The sequence below is a fragment of the Schistocerca nitens genome, chromosome 9 (genome assembly GCF_023898315.1).
Source record: "Schistocerca nitens isolate TAMUIC-IGC-003100 chromosome 9, iqSchNite1.1, whole genome shotgun sequence".
NCBI lineage: Eukaryota > Metazoa > Arthropoda > Insecta > Orthoptera > Acrididae > Schistocerca > Schistocerca nitens.
Window position 1 is genome coordinate 353,859,298 of NC_064622.1, and position 17,181 is coordinate 353,876,478.

General features: G+C 46.6%; 2 pseudogenes; both read left to right on the forward strand.

Moving 5' to 3' along the window:
* Nucleotides 1-1,699: 1,699 nt before the first annotated feature.
* LOC126204766 (5S ribosomal RNA) lies at nucleotides 1,700-1,817 on the forward strand (annotated as a pseudogene).
* A 5,574-nt stretch (nucleotides 1,818-7,391) lies between these two features.
* LOC126204609 (5S ribosomal RNA) lies at nucleotides 7,392-7,509 on the forward strand (annotated as a pseudogene).
* The last annotated feature ends 9,672 nt before the right edge of the window (nucleotides 7,510-17,181 follow it).

The window sequence follows — 17,181 nt, forward strand, 5'->3', positions numbered from 1 at the left end:
ACATGACAAAAAGTCGAATTCCTATATCACACCCTTCGGAATCAATGCAATGCCATACAAGACATCCCTGTTGGCAAAGCTTTAGTTCACGAATACTGTGTAACAGATGATGATGGCAGCTCAGTCGGTGGCAGAATTAAACAGAATAACCTTTTAACTAAAACAATATAGTTACAGTCCTCATATTCTGATTAAATTGTTAACTATATCGAATTTCGGTATTTTTAAGATGAAGTTTCACTCTGTAATGAATTTACCTACACTGTACATAAAATTTTGCTTACTTTTCATGCTACTGGCGCGCGACGCCACCTGGAACAACAGAAAAACAGAGTTAGGGGAAAGGAGTAAATATACTATTTATATAAATGTGTGTTGTTTTCAGTTTCTTAGTTTAAATTTCTTGAGCTGCTGACTAGTTTAGAAATGTATTGTTATTGACCTTTGTAAACTCTCTCTATTTTTTGAGTGCCTGACGCGTCTGTTGCAAGGTCCACTGTACTTGGAATTTTTTTCTACGGCTGAAAGAACACGTGTTACAACGTCTTTATGTTTCGAATGACTGCATGATTTATTTATTCGGGAATCCTTGGCAGTATACGCACAGATATCGCCTGTATCTACTCCTACATCTACACGATTAATCTGCAATAACCGCGCGGTGTAGCCGAACGGTCTGGGCCAGCTTGCCTCGGGTCTCGCGGCTCCTCCAGTCGGAGGTTCGAATCCTACCTCAGGCATGGGTGTGTATGTGTTGTCCTTAGCCTAAGTTAGTTTAAGCAGTCTTTAAGTCTAGGGACCGATGACCTCAGCAGTCTGGTGCCATAGGAATTTACCACAAATTTAGAACAAAAAAAAAAAAGAAAGAAAAAGAAGAACAAATTCCACCACCACTCTGCAATTCACAGTTAAGTACTTGGCCAAGGATTAATACAAACACGCTCAGGCTATTTTTCGACCGTTCCACTCTCGAATAGCACATCTGAAAAATGAGCACCTAAATCCTTCCGTGCGAATGATGATTTCTCTTATTTTATTACTATGATCATTTTGCCTGTGTAGACGGGAATAGGAAAAAAATACACACACACACACACACACACACACACACACACACACACACACACACAAAAGACACTCCGCGAAGGATTTATACGAACATGATGGAAACTGGTAGATGTGTTGTACATTTGCAGACAGAGAAACGATTACAATTTTAAAAAAATATTTAAAAAATGGACGTTTTATTCAAGAGAAAGAGCTGCAAAAATTGAGCAAGTCAGTAAGCGCTGGTCTATCTCTGGCCATTATGCAAGCAGTTGTTCGGCCTGGCATTGACTGACACAGTTGTTGCATGTCATTCTGAGGGATACTGTGCCAAATTCTGTCCAACTGGCGTGTTATATTGTCAAAATCCAGAGCTGGCTGGAGGTCAGAGCCCATAATGCTACAAACATTCTCAATTGGGGAGGTATCCGGGAACTTGAAGGCCAAGGTAGGGTTTGGCAAGCACAATGACAAGCACTAGAAACTCTCGCCGTGTGCGGGAGGGTATTATCTTGCTGAAATGTAAGACAGATTGGCTTACCATGAAGGGCGACAAATTGGGGCTACGTACCGCTGTGATGTACGGGTCCCGCGGACGACAACCGAAGGGGTCCTGTTATGAAATGAAATGATACCCCAGACCATCTGTCCCGGCAACGGCCTTGCCGCAGTGGATACACCGGTTCCCGTGAGATCACCGAAGTTAAGCGCTGTCGGGCGTGGTCGGCACTTGCATGGGTGACCATCCAAGCCTCCATGCGCTGCTGCCATTTTTCGGGGTGCACTTAGCCTCTTGATGCCATTTTAGGAGCTACTCGACCGAATGGTAGCGGCTTCGGTCTAGAATACCATCGTAACGGCCGGGAGAGCGGTGTGCTGACCCCACGCCCCTTCTATCCACATCCTCCACTGAGGATGACACTCGTAGCCTGAAGACGGTGTTTTTTTCCGGAGACCATCTGTCCTGGCTGTCGGCCGTTTGGCGGATGACAGTGAGGTTGGTATCCCATCGCTGACTGAGGCATCTCGACACATCTTCGTTGTCCACCAGAGCTCAGTTTAAAGCGCAACTCATTTCTGAAGATAACTTTACTCCAGTTAATAAGATATCAGGACAAATGTGCCCGACACCACTACAAACGGGCTTATTTGTGTACAGACGTCCTGTGAGCTCGGCCCCTTTTGTGAGCCGCCCATTAATGGTCCTTGTGGTCACTGAAGCATCAGTTGCGCTTACTGATGATTACTCCGGGGCTCTCATTGCCTCTGACGTATCCTTGGCCCTCACGTTCTGTCGTCTCTGTAGATCGACCGCTTCCTTCCTGACGTTGAGTTCGGCCAGAGTTCATCTATTCCTCCGAATAATGGCATCGCTCCTATTCAAATATCCTGTGATTCGCCGATTATACCAACTGGATTGAGCCAAACTAAATGTCCTATCCCAAATGCTGACATCTTCGTATATTGCTCATGAGTCCGTCTGCGAAGTCCAACTGAGTACACGGAATGAATTTCGAAAAGACTTTACGCCATGGTATCGACATACACTGTGTGATCAAAAGTATATGGACACCCCCAAATACATACGTTTTTCATATTAGGTGTATTGTGCTGCCACCTGCTGCCAGGTACTCCGTATCAGCGACTTCAGTAGTCATTAGACTAGCACAATGGGGCGCTCCGCGGAATTCACGGACTTCGAACGTGGTCAGGTGATTGGGTGTCACATGTGTCATACGTCTGCAGCAAGATTTCCACACTCCTAAACATCCATATGTCCACAGTTTCCGATATGATAGTGAAGCGGAAACTTGAAGGGACACGTACAGCACAAAGGCGTACAGGCCGACCTCGTCCGTTGACAGACGGAGACCGCCGACAGTTGAAGAGGGTCGTAATGTGTAATAGGCAGACATCTATCCAGACCATCACACAAGAATTCCAAACTGAATCTTGATCCACTGCAAATACTATGACAATTAGGCAGCAGGTGAGAAAACTTGGATTTCAAGGGCGAGCGTCTGCTCGTGAGCCACACATCACGCCGGTAAATGCCAAACGACGCCTCGCTTGGTGTAAGGAGCGTAAACATCGGACGATTGAACGGTGGAAAAACGTTGTGTGCAGTGACGAATCACGCTACACAATGTGGCGATCCGATGGCAGGGTGTGGGTATGGCGAATGCCCGGTGAACGTCATCTGCCAGCGTGTGCAGTCCCAACAGTAAAATTCGGAGGCGGTGGTGTTATGGTGTGGTCGTGTTTTTCATGGGGGGGGGGGGGGCTTGCACCACTTGTTATTCTGCGTGTCACTATCACAGAACAGGCCTACATTGATGTTTTAAGCACCTTCTTGCTTCACACTGTTGAAAAGCAATTTGGGGCTGACGCTTGCATCTTTCAACACGATCGAGCACCTATTCATATTGCACGGCCTGTGGCAGAGTGGTTACAGGACACTCATCCCTGTAATGGACTGGCCTGTACAGAGTTCTGACCTGAATCCTGTAGAACACCTTTGGGATGTTTTGGAACGACGACTTCGTGCCAGGCCTTACCGATCGACATCGATACCTGTCCTCAGTGCAGCACTCCGTGAAGAATGGGCTGCCATTCCACAAGGAACCTTCCAGCACCTGACTGAACGTATGCCTGCTCGAGTGGAAGCTGTCATCGAGGCTCAGGGTGGGCCAACACCATACTGAATTCCAGCGTTACCAATGGAGGGTGCCACGAACTTGTAAGTCATTTTCAGCCAGGTGTCCCGATACTTTTAATCACACAGTGTATCCTGTGTTTAACACACTTGTCAGCTGCGCGTTGAAATTGCTCTGCAGCGTCACACATTCATCAATCGGCCGCCAAAATTTAAAATTTCGCATTTTCTGTTGATACCTGTATGAATATCAAATTGTGGAAAATGTACGTAACTCCTTCGTGGAGTGTCGCTTTTTTCTTCTCTTTGAGTCTATTTTTTTGATTCGGAGGAGGAATTCGGTGACTGAAATTCCGTAAGAAAATCTTGCCGCGTCGAAATGGCTGCCACCGCCATTTGCCTAGATATCCGTGAAACTCTCTTCTGCAGTTATCGTGTAACAGAATTTTAACGAACATTTTCTAGTATCAATATGGAGAACCTCTCAGTTTAATTGTTTTCGGTCAATTGCCACCTTTCGCACGATGCAGATATCTTGTCTAAATCATTTTGAATATCGTTTGTGTGTACTTGCGCGGTGCATTTTGACAAGACACACTGTATCCAGATTTTTATGTCTCAACATTATCGATCACCTGTTATTGATGATGGTGATGCTTATTGGTTTAAAGGAGCTAATTAATTATCAGCTCCTCGACTCACAGGAAAATAAAGTAAAAAGCCATTAAACGATAAAAGGAGAATTGTTGTCTTCAGGGTCTGGGGCCATGTCATCGTGGTTGACAATGTACGCGACAGTAGCTTTAGCCAGATAGTCAAAAATGAGATCAAGCCTAGGATGCTAAAACTGAACCTGGTCACTCAAGGATACACCAGGAAGGGTCATCACAGTCAGTACAACTAAAGTGGGTCGAAATACTAAAATGGGGTGAGAAAATGTGGACCACTAGAGAGCTGTTAAGTAAATCGTAAGATAAATATAAAAGACATACACAAAAATTTCAAAATTCACGACAGTACGGAGGGGGAAAATTGGTTGAGGCCACTCCGTATACACATCGCAGCGAGAGGTACTCCCACTTCCCCCCCCCCCTCCCTCACCCCTACCACAACTCCAGACACCGAACGTGGAGATACCGGGTGGTTATAATTAAAGTGGAGCTATTCACAGAGGTCCAGTATGGGTGAAACTGTCATATGGCAGCGAAACTAGGTACATATTCTAATGCGTTAATGCGGAATCAATTTACGCTGGAAACAAAATTAGTTCCAATTTTGGCTGACAGATCCAAATTTGGTGCTGTGGATGCAAGACGTATAGAAGTGTTCCATATGTAATGAATTAGTAACGGGACGTAGGCAGAAAGGGTCAAAATCAAATGGCTCTGAGCACTATGGGACTCAACTGCTGAGGTCATTAGTCCCCTAGAACTTAGAACTAGTTAAACCTAACTAACCTAAGGACATCACACACATCCATGCCCGAGGCAGGATTCGAACCTGCGACCGTAGCGGTCTCGCGGGTCCAGACTGCAGCGCCAGAACCGCGCGGCCACTTCGGCCGGCCGCAGAAAGGGTCAAACAAATGAAAAAGGCATGATATTGATTTTTTTATTAACTGCCGCTTGCACAATTTGTTCAGTATGAGCACCCGTGACGTCGACAAGATGCTGCATCCGTTAAACGACGTGATCAACAGCTGCTCGCACCAGTTCCATTGCACTCTCAGCAACTTATTCCTCTATATGGCCTTCAGATCAGATAGAGACAGAATGTGTCCCTGGTAAATACGTTGTTTTAGATACCACCAGAGCTAAAAGTCACACGGATTCAGATCAGGTGATCTTACAGGCCATGCATCTGAAAAACCTCTGTAGATAACACGTTCGTATAAGGTTTCATTAAGCAGATCTTTCACTGGACGAGCGACCTGAGATGTAGCTCCATCTTGCATGAAAACAGTGGTTTTCACCAAGTTGCGATCCTGTACACGGAGGTCTCGATAACGTGGAGATGTCACGGTACGCACTCTGGGTGTATTATTGACAAATAAGAACGGACCAGAAATAAAGGTGCTTGTGCACCCACACCACGCACTCTCATATGGCGGGTCCAATGGCTCTTCGTAGACAACACGCCGATTAGCAGTACCCCAATTTCGGGAATTCTCTGTATTCACTGCAACCTGTAATGTAAAATACGCCTCTTCATAGAATATTTCCCGGCGACATGTCATCAATTTCGATCCGTTCCAGAAAGCAAAGAGCAAATTCTGAACTTTGCTGCGGATCGTGAAGTTTCAGTTACCGCACCATCTGGTTCTCCTACGGGTACCAGTGTGAAAGAGACTGCAAACCTGTCCGTACCTTCGACCATGGGCTAGACTGTTGTTGTGTCACTGCGCGAGCGCTAGCATTACCCGGGGTACGTGTTGCATGGTGAGTTACAGCAACAGCCACGTCGTCAGTTACTTCTACCGGGGATGGGTCTCCTTCCTCTTCCAGGTGCCTCACCAAGCTCACCCGCCTTTATCGAATTTCATTGTCAACCTCCTTAAACCAATTAATGACACCAGGCATCTCCTCAGATCTTTCAGCCGGCGAAACTGTCTCACAAGGGGAGGCCGCCAATTGTGAAATTCAGATTCGATTCATACTGTGCATAATAAAAGCTCATGACCAGAAGTGTAATGTGGCAAAGCACCAAGATGCACTTCTCAGCCGTTGTCGAGAAAATCGACAGTTAAAAGAAACCCTTGCGGTGAAATACTCTCTACTTTTAATAGTCTTCTACAGCGTCGTGGCGCAGCGATATATATATATATATATATATATATATATATATATATATATATATATATATATATAATTCCCGGCAATCAGTTGCAACAATTATGCATATAATAAGTTGTTGAAAGTCGTTTGTCGTGGAAAAATAAAACTTGAAATAAAACACAATATTACAAATAATATTCAACTGGATACAATTTATTGATTAGTTCGGTATACACTTGCACATAATTAACAATTAGTGACCAGAAGTAGCTGGAGTATCGCACGAACCAGAGTGATAGTTATCATAGAAACATGGAAAGCAGAGAACAGCACGACATCGAGCACATCTGATAAACGATGCGTTTTTACAAGAACAATTGTTTTTTTTAAATTATCTGTTGGGAAACACACCTGACTGACATTCTGAAAAATTGTTCTATCGTTCGTCAGGTTTGATGCATACCACGCGTATCGTTCCATATCGGCAAAAATCGGAGAAGACAATTGGTGGTGGACGATGGATTGGATTTATTTCAAGTATATATATATATTTGAATTACAAAAAAAACAAATAATAAAAAAAATTTGCATGGCTCGAGATTCGATCCGGAGACCTTCGGATTACGAACCCGAGCGCTTACCGCTGCGCCACGACGCTGTAAAAAGCTATTTAGCCTAGCGAGTATTTCACAGCAATGGTTTCTTTTAACTGTCGATTTTCTCGACAACGGCTGAGAAGTGCATCTTGGTGCTTTGCCACATTACACCTCTGGCCATGAGCTTTTATTATGCACAGTATGAATCGAATCTGAATTTCACAATTGTCAGTGCAGCACTGTAATTGCTGCTCTTCACATAAAACAGTTTCGCTAACAGCACACGGTCTCTCTTTTCGAAAGACATGCTATTCACTTGGCAACGGCCTTGCCGTAGTGGCTACACCGGTTCCCGTGAGACCACCGAAGTTAAGCCCTATCGGGCGTGGCTGGCACTTGGATGGGTGACCATCCAGGCTGCCATGCGCCGTTGCCATTTTTCGAGGTGCACTCAGCCTCGTGATGCCAACTGAGGAGCTACTCGACCGAATAGTAGCGGCTTCGGTCAAGATTTCCATCATAACGACAGGGAGAGCGGTGTGCTGCCCCACGCCCCTTCTATCCGCATCCTCAACTGAGGATGACACGGCGGTCGGATGGTCCCGGTAGGCCACTCGTGGCCTGACGACGGAGTACTACATGCTGTTCACTTACGTTATGTCTTGTCAAATGACAGCATGGATACCATACCGAAATACAAGCAGCATACAGCGCCTGATTTGCACCTGGTGACCATAATTTGAACTAATTTTTTTCCAGCGTAAATTGGTTCTGCCTTAACGCATTTGCATATCTACCAAGTTCCGCTGCCATACGATAATTAATGCCCGCACTGGGCCTCCGTAAGTAGAGGCACTTTAATTAAAACCACCCAGAACACTTAAGTTCGTTATAACATTCGGTTTCAATCAGGAAACGTAGGATTTTGGTAGATGCTGACCCATGACATCGGAACGTCTGAAAAGGAAACTGCAAAATAAATAACTGCAATGAGAACAAAACTTCGTGTGTTAAGTGCTGAAAATGATCGCTGAGTTCTTACTGATTGTATATCCCGTGTTGTGCATATACCAGCTCGTTTATGCAACGAATCACACCCCCGAGGCCTTTGAAAACAGTGTAACTCATCGTAACAGTGCCCCCCCCCCCTCCGTCTCTTCGTCACGCAGCAGTAAGAGTCGCAAAACTGTGCCACGCACGGCCTCACGTGCTGGGGTGACGAGCAGCGCGTAAAATGGAACATCGTAAATCCTGACTGCGGCGCGTGTGTGTCGGCCGCGGCCGAAGCGAAGAAAAGAAAAGAAAAGACGAGGAGAGCTTATGACGGCCACTCCTCTGCGCGGCCGCCGCCGTGGACGCGAGCGCAGAGATTTATGGGAGGGGCCAAAAACGCCGGGCGACTCGTCTCCAGAGCGTCACGCGCCGCCAATGATGTACGGCACGGCGGCCCGGCAAGGCCGCGGCGCCAGGGAACGCTCTGGAGGTGCTGCACCAACTGCCGGTCTACTCGAGGGCAACAACTCAGTGCTGCGCGCTCTGGAGTGCGTGACTCTGGACTACGACTGTTGATATTTTTAAAAATATCGGCCACCCGATGTATCGATATTTAAAAGATGTCGTTATCGGCGCACCGTACATCAGGGCAATATCGATACATCGACGGAAGAAGTATCGACGCTCCAGTATATAAAAATATCGGCTGAACATTGTAAACAAACTGCCGGTTTTAGAGCTGTATATTTAAGTATTGATTTATTATTAGACATTCCGTATATCAACAAGCCAGCAAATTGTTTATCCCCCTTAGAGCAAGAATTGGAAGGAAAACGATACACATTCACACTTGGCAATAACAGTTTGCTAACAATGATAACGTCACGTAAGAGGGAAAATAAAAGGTGTCTGATGGCTCCATCGTTCCGTTTCGTCACATATCGGATTCGTCCGGAACACTTCATGTCGATTTCCCGGATAGTCATATCTGTTAACGCCAGCGACCTAACAGTTGTAGTGGCGAAACTGCGTCCTGCAGTAAAACGTTGCAGTTTCTGTTGGTACCGACGAGCGCCGATTAGATCAGCATTTTCCCTCAGACGTCTCATCATTTTCAGCAACTGTTTTTGAACAGTGCTGATGAGAAGAAATAGCACACTACTTACGTCAAAAATTATTTTAAGTTCCATACACGCCGCCATCCCCCCAGTGCAGTCGAAGGTCTTTGTGCCACCGTACTCGCTTCACACAGTGAAAGACAAAGATTGGACGTGATGAAAGTTTAGTTAGTTTAGTAATGTCATGTTCCGTAGATCATTTTTACGATAAGTTTATCGATATGATGTCGGAAAAATAAGATTACAAGATATACACTCCTGGAAATTGAAATAAGAACACCGTGAATTCATAGTCCCATGAAGGGGAAACTTTATTGACACATTCCTGGGGTCAGATACATCACATGATCACACTGACAGAACCACAGGCACATAGACACAGGCAACAGAGCATGCACAATGTCGGCACTAGTGCAGTGTATATCCACCTTTCGCAGCAATGCAGGCTGCTATTCTCCCATGGAGACGATCGTAGAGATGCTGGATGTAGTCCTGTGGAACGGCTTGCCATGCCATTTCCACCTGGCGCCTCAGTTGGACCAGCGTTCGTGCTGGACGTGCAGACCGCGTGAGACGACGCTTCATTCAGTCCCAAACATGCTCAATGGGGGACAGATCCGGAGATCTTGCTGGCCAGGGTAGTTGACTTACACCTTCTAGAGCACGTTGGGTGGCACGGGATACATGCGGACGTGCATTGTCCTGTTGGAACAGCAAGTTCCCTTGCCGGTCTAGGAATGGTAGAACGATGGGTTCGATGACGGTTTGGATGTACCGTGCACTATTCAGTGTCCCCTCGACGATCACCAGTGGTGTACGGCCAGTGTAGGAGATCGCTCCCCACACCATGATGCCGGGTGTTGGCCCTGTGTGCCTCGGTCGTATGCAGTCCTGATTGTGGCGCTCACCTGCACGGCGCCAAACACGCATACGACCATCATTGGCACCAAGGCAGAAGCGACTCTCATCGCTGAAGACGACACGTCTCCATTCGTCCCTCCATTCACGCCTGTCGCGACACCACTGGAGGCGGCCTGCACGATGTTGGGGCGTGAGCGGAAGACGGCCTAACGGTGTGCGGGACCGTAGCCCAGCTTCATGGAGACGGTTGCGAATGGTCCTCGCCGATACCCCAGGAGCAACAGTGTCCCTAATTTGCTGGGAAGTGGCGTTGCGGTCCCCTACGGCACTGCGTAGGATCCTACGGTCTTGGCGTGCATCCGTGCGTCGCTGCGGTCCGGTCCCAGGTCGACGGGCACGTGCACCTTCCGCCGACCACTGGCGACAACATCGATGTACTGTGGAGACCTCACGCCCCACGTGTTGAGCAATTCGGCGGTACGTCCACCCGGCCTCCCGCATGCCCACTATACGCCCTCGCTCAAAGTCCGTCAACTGCACATACGGTTCACGTCCACGCTGTCGCGGCATGCTACCAGTGTTAAAGACTGCGATGGAGCTCCGTATGCCACGGCAAACTGGCTGACACTGACGGCGGCGGTGCACAAATGCTGCGCAGCTAGCGCCATTCGACGGCCAACACCGCGGTTCCTGGTGTGTCCGCTGTGCCGTGCGTGTGATCATTGCTTGTACAGCCCTCTCGCAGTGTCCGGAGCAAGTATGGTGGGTCTGACACACCGGTGTCAATGTGTTCTTTTTTCCATTTCCAGGAGTGTATATACACACATGAATGGTGCTAATATTAATATTACAGAACTTTTTAGTTCTACACATGCAACTACATTTAGAAGTACAAATTATTTTTGTTTATTTTATTTTATTTTATTTTTACCAGCTCTGAAACAGAAACTCGTCCATAGAACAGAAGGAGGTGTCCAAAAGAAATGATTTTAAGCTAGATTTAAAACTTGATCTGCTACCTGCCAGATACTTTATGTTGTTGGACAAATGATCAGAGATTTTTGTTGCTGAATATTGCACTCCCTTTTGAGCAACTGACAGCTTCAATAGCCAGCCGCGGTGGTCTAGCGGTTCTAGGCGCTCAGTCAGGACCTGCGCGACTGCTACGGTCACAGGTTCGAATCCTGCGTCGGGCATGGATGTGTGTGATGTCCTTAGGTTCGTTAGGTTTAAGTAGTTCTAAGTTCTAGGGGACTGATGACCACAGATGTTAAGTCCCATAGTGCTCAGCGCCATTTGAACCATTTTTTTGAACAGCTTCAATAACGGGTAGGAAAGGTCATTTTTCCCTCTAGTGTTGTACGTATGAACATCACTGTTCTTCGCGAATTGAGATGGATTATTTATAACGAATTTCATTAGCGAATGCAGTTAAAATACCTAACTCCTTGAGTAGGTGCCTACATGACGTCCTTGGGTGAACACCACTAATTATTCTCACTACTCTCTTTTGTGCACTCAATACTTCATTCCAAGTGGTGAGTTACACCAGAAAACTATTCCATAAGACATTATTGAATGGAAATATACACATTACGTTAGGAGGCTGATCTGTTTATTAGCAAGACTAGCGACTATACGAAGAGCGAAAGAAGCTAAACTTAATTGTTTGAGAACCTCAGTAATATGCTTCTTCCAGTTCAAGTTGCCATGAATGTGAACACCCAAAAATTTGGAGAAATCTACCCTGTCAACTGAGCCCTGTTTATATGCTACATCTACTGTCGATATGACTCTATTCGGTGTACAGAACTGGATATAGTGAGTTTTTTTTTTTTTCAAAATTAAGGGAGAGTACATTTTCTGAGAACCACTTAATAATTCTTTGAAAGACGTCCTTAACAATATCTTCAGCTGCTTTTTCTGGAATCGGGATTTATTATAACACTTGTGTCATCTGCAAAAAGTGCTAGTTCTGCTTGCTGAACGTTAAGTGAGAGGTCATTCACATGAATAAGGAGCAGCAGAGGACCCAAAATTGAAAACTAGTTGGACTCCTTCACACAATGAAAGTAAAATTTTATTCAACAACAGTTTCAAAAGATCAATTTCAAATATTTACCGAAAACCGCGAAAATAATATAAAATAAAAATGTAAGCGCTCGGTATTATTGTTTCAGTATCGATATATCTTGGATAAAATGTCGTCCATTTAAACTGATGTTACTGGAAGAAATATCGATATTTTATACCCCTAGTTAGACCCCCCTCACATAATGAAAGTAAAATTATGTTCAACTACAGTTTCAAAAGAACAGTATCAAATTTTACCGAAAACCGCGAAAATAATATACACTCCTGGAAATGGAAAAAAGAACACATTGACACCGGTGTGTCAGACCCACCATACTTGCTCCGGACACTGCGAGAGGGCTGTACAAGCAATGATCACACGCACGGCACAGCGGACACACCAGGAACCGCGGTGTTGGCCGTCGAATGGCGCTAGCTGCGCAGCATTTGTGCACCGCCGCAGTCAGTGTCAGCCAGTTTGCGGTGGCATACGGAGCTCCATCGCAGTCTTTAACACTGGTAGCATGCCGCGACAGCGTGGACGTGAACCGTATGTGCAGTTGACGGACTTTGAGCGAGGGCGTATAGTGGGCATGCGGGAGGCCGGGTGGACGTACCGCCGAATTGCTCAACACGTGGGGCGTGAGGTCTCCACAGTACATCGATGTTGTCGCCAGTGGTCGGCGGAAGGTGCACGTGCCCGTCGACCTGGGACCGGACCGCAGCGACGCACGGATGCACGCCAAGACCGTAGGATCCTACGCAGTGCCGTAGGGGACCGCACCGCCACTTCCCAGCAAATTAGGGACACTGTTGCTCCTGGGGTATCGGCGAGGATCATTCGCAACCGTCTCCATGAAGCTGGGCTACGGTCCCGCACACCGTTAGGCCGTCTTCCGCTCACGCCCCAACATCGTGCAGCCCGCCTCCAGTGGTGTCGCGACAGGCGTGAATGGAGGGACGAATGGAGACGTGTCGTCTTCAGCGATGAGAGTCGCTTCTGCCTTGGTGCCAATGATGGTCGTATGCGTGTTTGGCGCCGTGCAGGTGAGCGCCACAATCAGGACTGCATACGACCGAGGCACACAGGGCCAACACCCGGCATCATGGTGTGGGGAGCGATCTCCTACACTGGCCGTACACCACTGGTGATCGTCGAGGGGACACTGAATAGTGCACGGTACATCCAAACCGTCATCGAACCCATCGTTCTACCATTCCTAGACCGGCAAGGGAACTTGCTGTTCCAACAGGACAATGCACGTCCGCATGTATCCCGTGCCACCCAACGTGCTCTAGAAGGTGTAAGTCAACTACCCTGGCCAGCAAGATCTCCGGATCTGTCCCCCATTGAGCATGTTTGGGACTGGATGAAGCGTCGTCTCACGCGGTCTGCACGTCCAGCACGAACGCTGGTCCAACTGAGGCGCCAGGTGGAAATGGCATGGCAAGCCGTTCCACAGGACTACATCCAGCATCTCTACGATCGTCTCCATGGGAGAATAGCAGCCTGCATTGCTGCGAAAGGTGGATATACACTGTACTAGTGCCGACATTGTGCATGCTCTGTTGCCTGTGTCTATGTGCCTGTGGTTCTGTCAGTGTGATCATGTGATGTATCTGACCCCAGGAATGTGTCAATAAAGTTTCCCCTTCCTGGGACAATGAATTCACGGTGTTCTTATTTCAATTTCCAGGAGTGTAAAATAAAAATGTGAGGATTCGGTATTACCGTTTAGTATCGATATATTGCGGACAAAATGTCGTCCATTTAAACTGATGTTTATTGGAAGAAATATCGATATTTTAGACCCCTAGTTAGACCCCCTCACACAATGAAAGTAAAATTACGTTCAACTACAGTTTCAAAAGAACAGTTTCAAATATTTACCGTACACCGCGAAAATAATATAAAATAAAAAGGTGAGCGTTCGATATTACCGTTTCAGTATCGATATATCGTGTTCAAAATGTCGTGCATTTTAACTGATTTTTACTGGAACAAATATCGATATTTTATAAACAGCTGTAGTCTTGACACGACCAGGCTCCTGAAAAAGCAGCAGTAGCAGTAGTAATATTAGTAGTAGTAGTGGTGGTGGCAGTAGTAAGCTCACCTACCAAAAAATTACTCTTCCAAGGGCGCACGCCTACTTGGCGCAACGATGGAGTCACGTGCTCAACCGTTCGCATACTGCCTCTACGTTAGCATAAGGCAGTAGCGATCGATGGAGTAGACTGAGAAAAAAAAAAAAAACCGTAACACCAAAAAATAATTGATGTACAGTAATGAAATTTCGGGGACTGCATTTGTCTAGGCAACATATCTAAGTGATTAACATTGCAAGATCACAGGTTAATGCAGACGCGAGATAAGCCATCACAAATCTGATATGCTGGTACATTAATAACCGGTGTAACCGCCAGAATGTTCAATGCAACTGTGCAGACGTGCATGCATTGTGTTGTACATGTGCCGATTGTCAGTTTTTGGGATGGAGTTCCATGCCTGTTGCACTTGGTCGGTCAATACAGGGATGGTTAACACTGTTTATGGATGACGCTGGAGTTGTCGTCCGAAGATGTACCATATGCGCTCGTTTGTAGACAGATCTGGTGATCGAGCAGGCCAAAGCGACTTGTTGACAGTCGGCAGAACATGCTGAGCTACAACAGCGGTACGCGGGCGAGCGTTATCCTGTTGGAAAACAACCCCTGGAACGCTGTTCATTAATGGCAGGAGAACAGCTCGAATCATCACACTGACATACAAATTGCAGTCAGGGTGCGTGGGATAACCAAGAGAGTGCTCCTGCTGTCATGCGAAATCACACTCAGGACCATAACTTCAAGTGTAGGAAAAAGTTTGGAAATTTGTGGTAAGGTCTTATGGGACCAAACTGCTGAGGTCATCAGTCTCTAAGCTTACACACTACTTAATCTTACTTAAACTGACTTACGCTAGGGACAACACACACTCATGCCCGAGGGAGGACTCGAACCTCCGACGGGGGGAGCCACGCGAACCGTGACAAGACCCCTTAGATCGCACGGCTACTCCGCGCGGCTCATGTGTAGGTCCAGTGTGTCTAGGACGTAGACAGGCTGGTTGCAGGATCTCAACTGGTCTCCTTCTAACCAACACATCCCCATTATTGGCACCAAGGGAGAACTGGCTTTCATCAGAAAACACAACAGACCTCCATCCTGCCCTCCAATGGGCTCTCGCTTGACATCACGGAAGTCAGAAATGGCGGTGGTTTGGAGTTAATGGAATGCATGCTACAGGACTTCTGACTCGATTTAAAAGAGTTCGTTGTGGTTCTCAAATTGCTGCTGCAAATGCAGTGTGATAAGCCAGAACCTTACGCCGAACACGATGGTCTTGCCTCTCAAAAGTGCCACATGGCCATCTGGTGCCCGGTATCCTTGCGCTCGTACAGTCCCTTCAGTACCGCTGCCAGCAATCATAAACAGTGGACACATTTCTGCCAGGTCTTTCTACAACATCCCAGAAGAAACATTCAATGTCTTGTAGCCGTATTACACGACCTCGTTCAAACTCAGTGAGGTGTTGATAATGACGTCTTTGTCGCCTTAAACAACAGCCAGGGTCAATACTTCTAACATACTGGTTTCTGTAATTATGCATCCGGCTGGTTTCTTTTCGAAAGAACCGAGCGGGGTGGCGCAGTGGTTAGACACTGGACTCGCATTCGGGAGGACGACGGTTCAATCCCGCGTCCGGCCATCCTGATTTAGGTTTTCCGTGATTTCCCTAAATCACTCCAGGCAAATGCCGGGATGGTTCCTCTGAAAGGGCACGGCCGACTTCCTTCCCAATCCTTCCCTAATCTGATGAGACCGATGACCACGCTGTCTGGTCTCCTTCCCAAACCAACCAACCAACCATCTTTTCGAAAGCCCCTTGTATTATACTTGGCTGGTTATAGAAACATAAATAACCCTTGGTGAAATCGGGGTGAAGTTGCTCGAGGCGTTGTTGTATGAATAAACAAGAAAGTGACCCAATGAACGCAGCAACAATGTGAAACAGTGGAGGCAACGACAGCAGTCTATAACAGTCTAGTGGTGGAGAGAGGAAGACACTGTTGCAAGTGTCTGCATTTTAACTTATGAATTTGTCACATAGGTCACAGTTCTATTTGTTGCAGCATATAGTTAAGAGGGTAAGAGATGTCAGAGTGAAAATGCTGCGTGTGAGCAAGTGTAATACACGTGAATTGAAGAGATATAGAGTCGATGGTTTTGGAACTTTAGAAATTTTAAATAGAAAAATTAGCATTAACAAGACTGGCCGAGGGTATAAAATTCCCAAAGCAACCCTGATAAACAGTATTCATGGCCGTCATGGTAAAACACAAGATGGTCCGCCAGCTTTTAGCGCTAAAGAAGATGAGACTGCGTTTCTTCGGAAGCTGAAAAATAAAATCTGTGATCACACTTTTTTTGGACTTAGACTATCTTTTTATGTTACTAAGAAATTATTATGCCAGATTTATTTACCAATTATTGGTGAAGTTTCAGAATAATTAACTTTCCCTAGAGTGATAAACAGTCCACAAATGAAACTTCCTGGCAGATTAAAACAGTGTGTGAGACCGAGACTCGAAATCGAGAACTTTGCCTTTCGCGGGCAAGTGCTCTACCATCTGAGCTACCCAAGCACGACACGCCCCGTCCTCACAGCTTTACTTCCGCCAGTACCTCGTCTCCTACTTTCCAAACTTCACAGAAGCTCTCCTGCGAACCTTGCAGAAGTAGCACTCCTGGAAGAAAGGAAATTGCGGAAACATGGCTTAGCCACGGCCTGGGGGATGATTCCAGAATGAGATTTTCACTCTGCAGCGGAGTGTGCGGTGATATGAAATTTCCTGGCAGATTAAAACTGTGTGCTGGACCGAGGCCCGAACTAGGGACCTTTGCCTTTCGCGGGCAAGTGCTCTACCATCTGAGCTACCCAAGCACGACTCACGCCCCGTCCTCACAGCTTTACTTCCGCCAGTACCTCGTCTCCTGCTTTCCAACTACAATTAGCACAT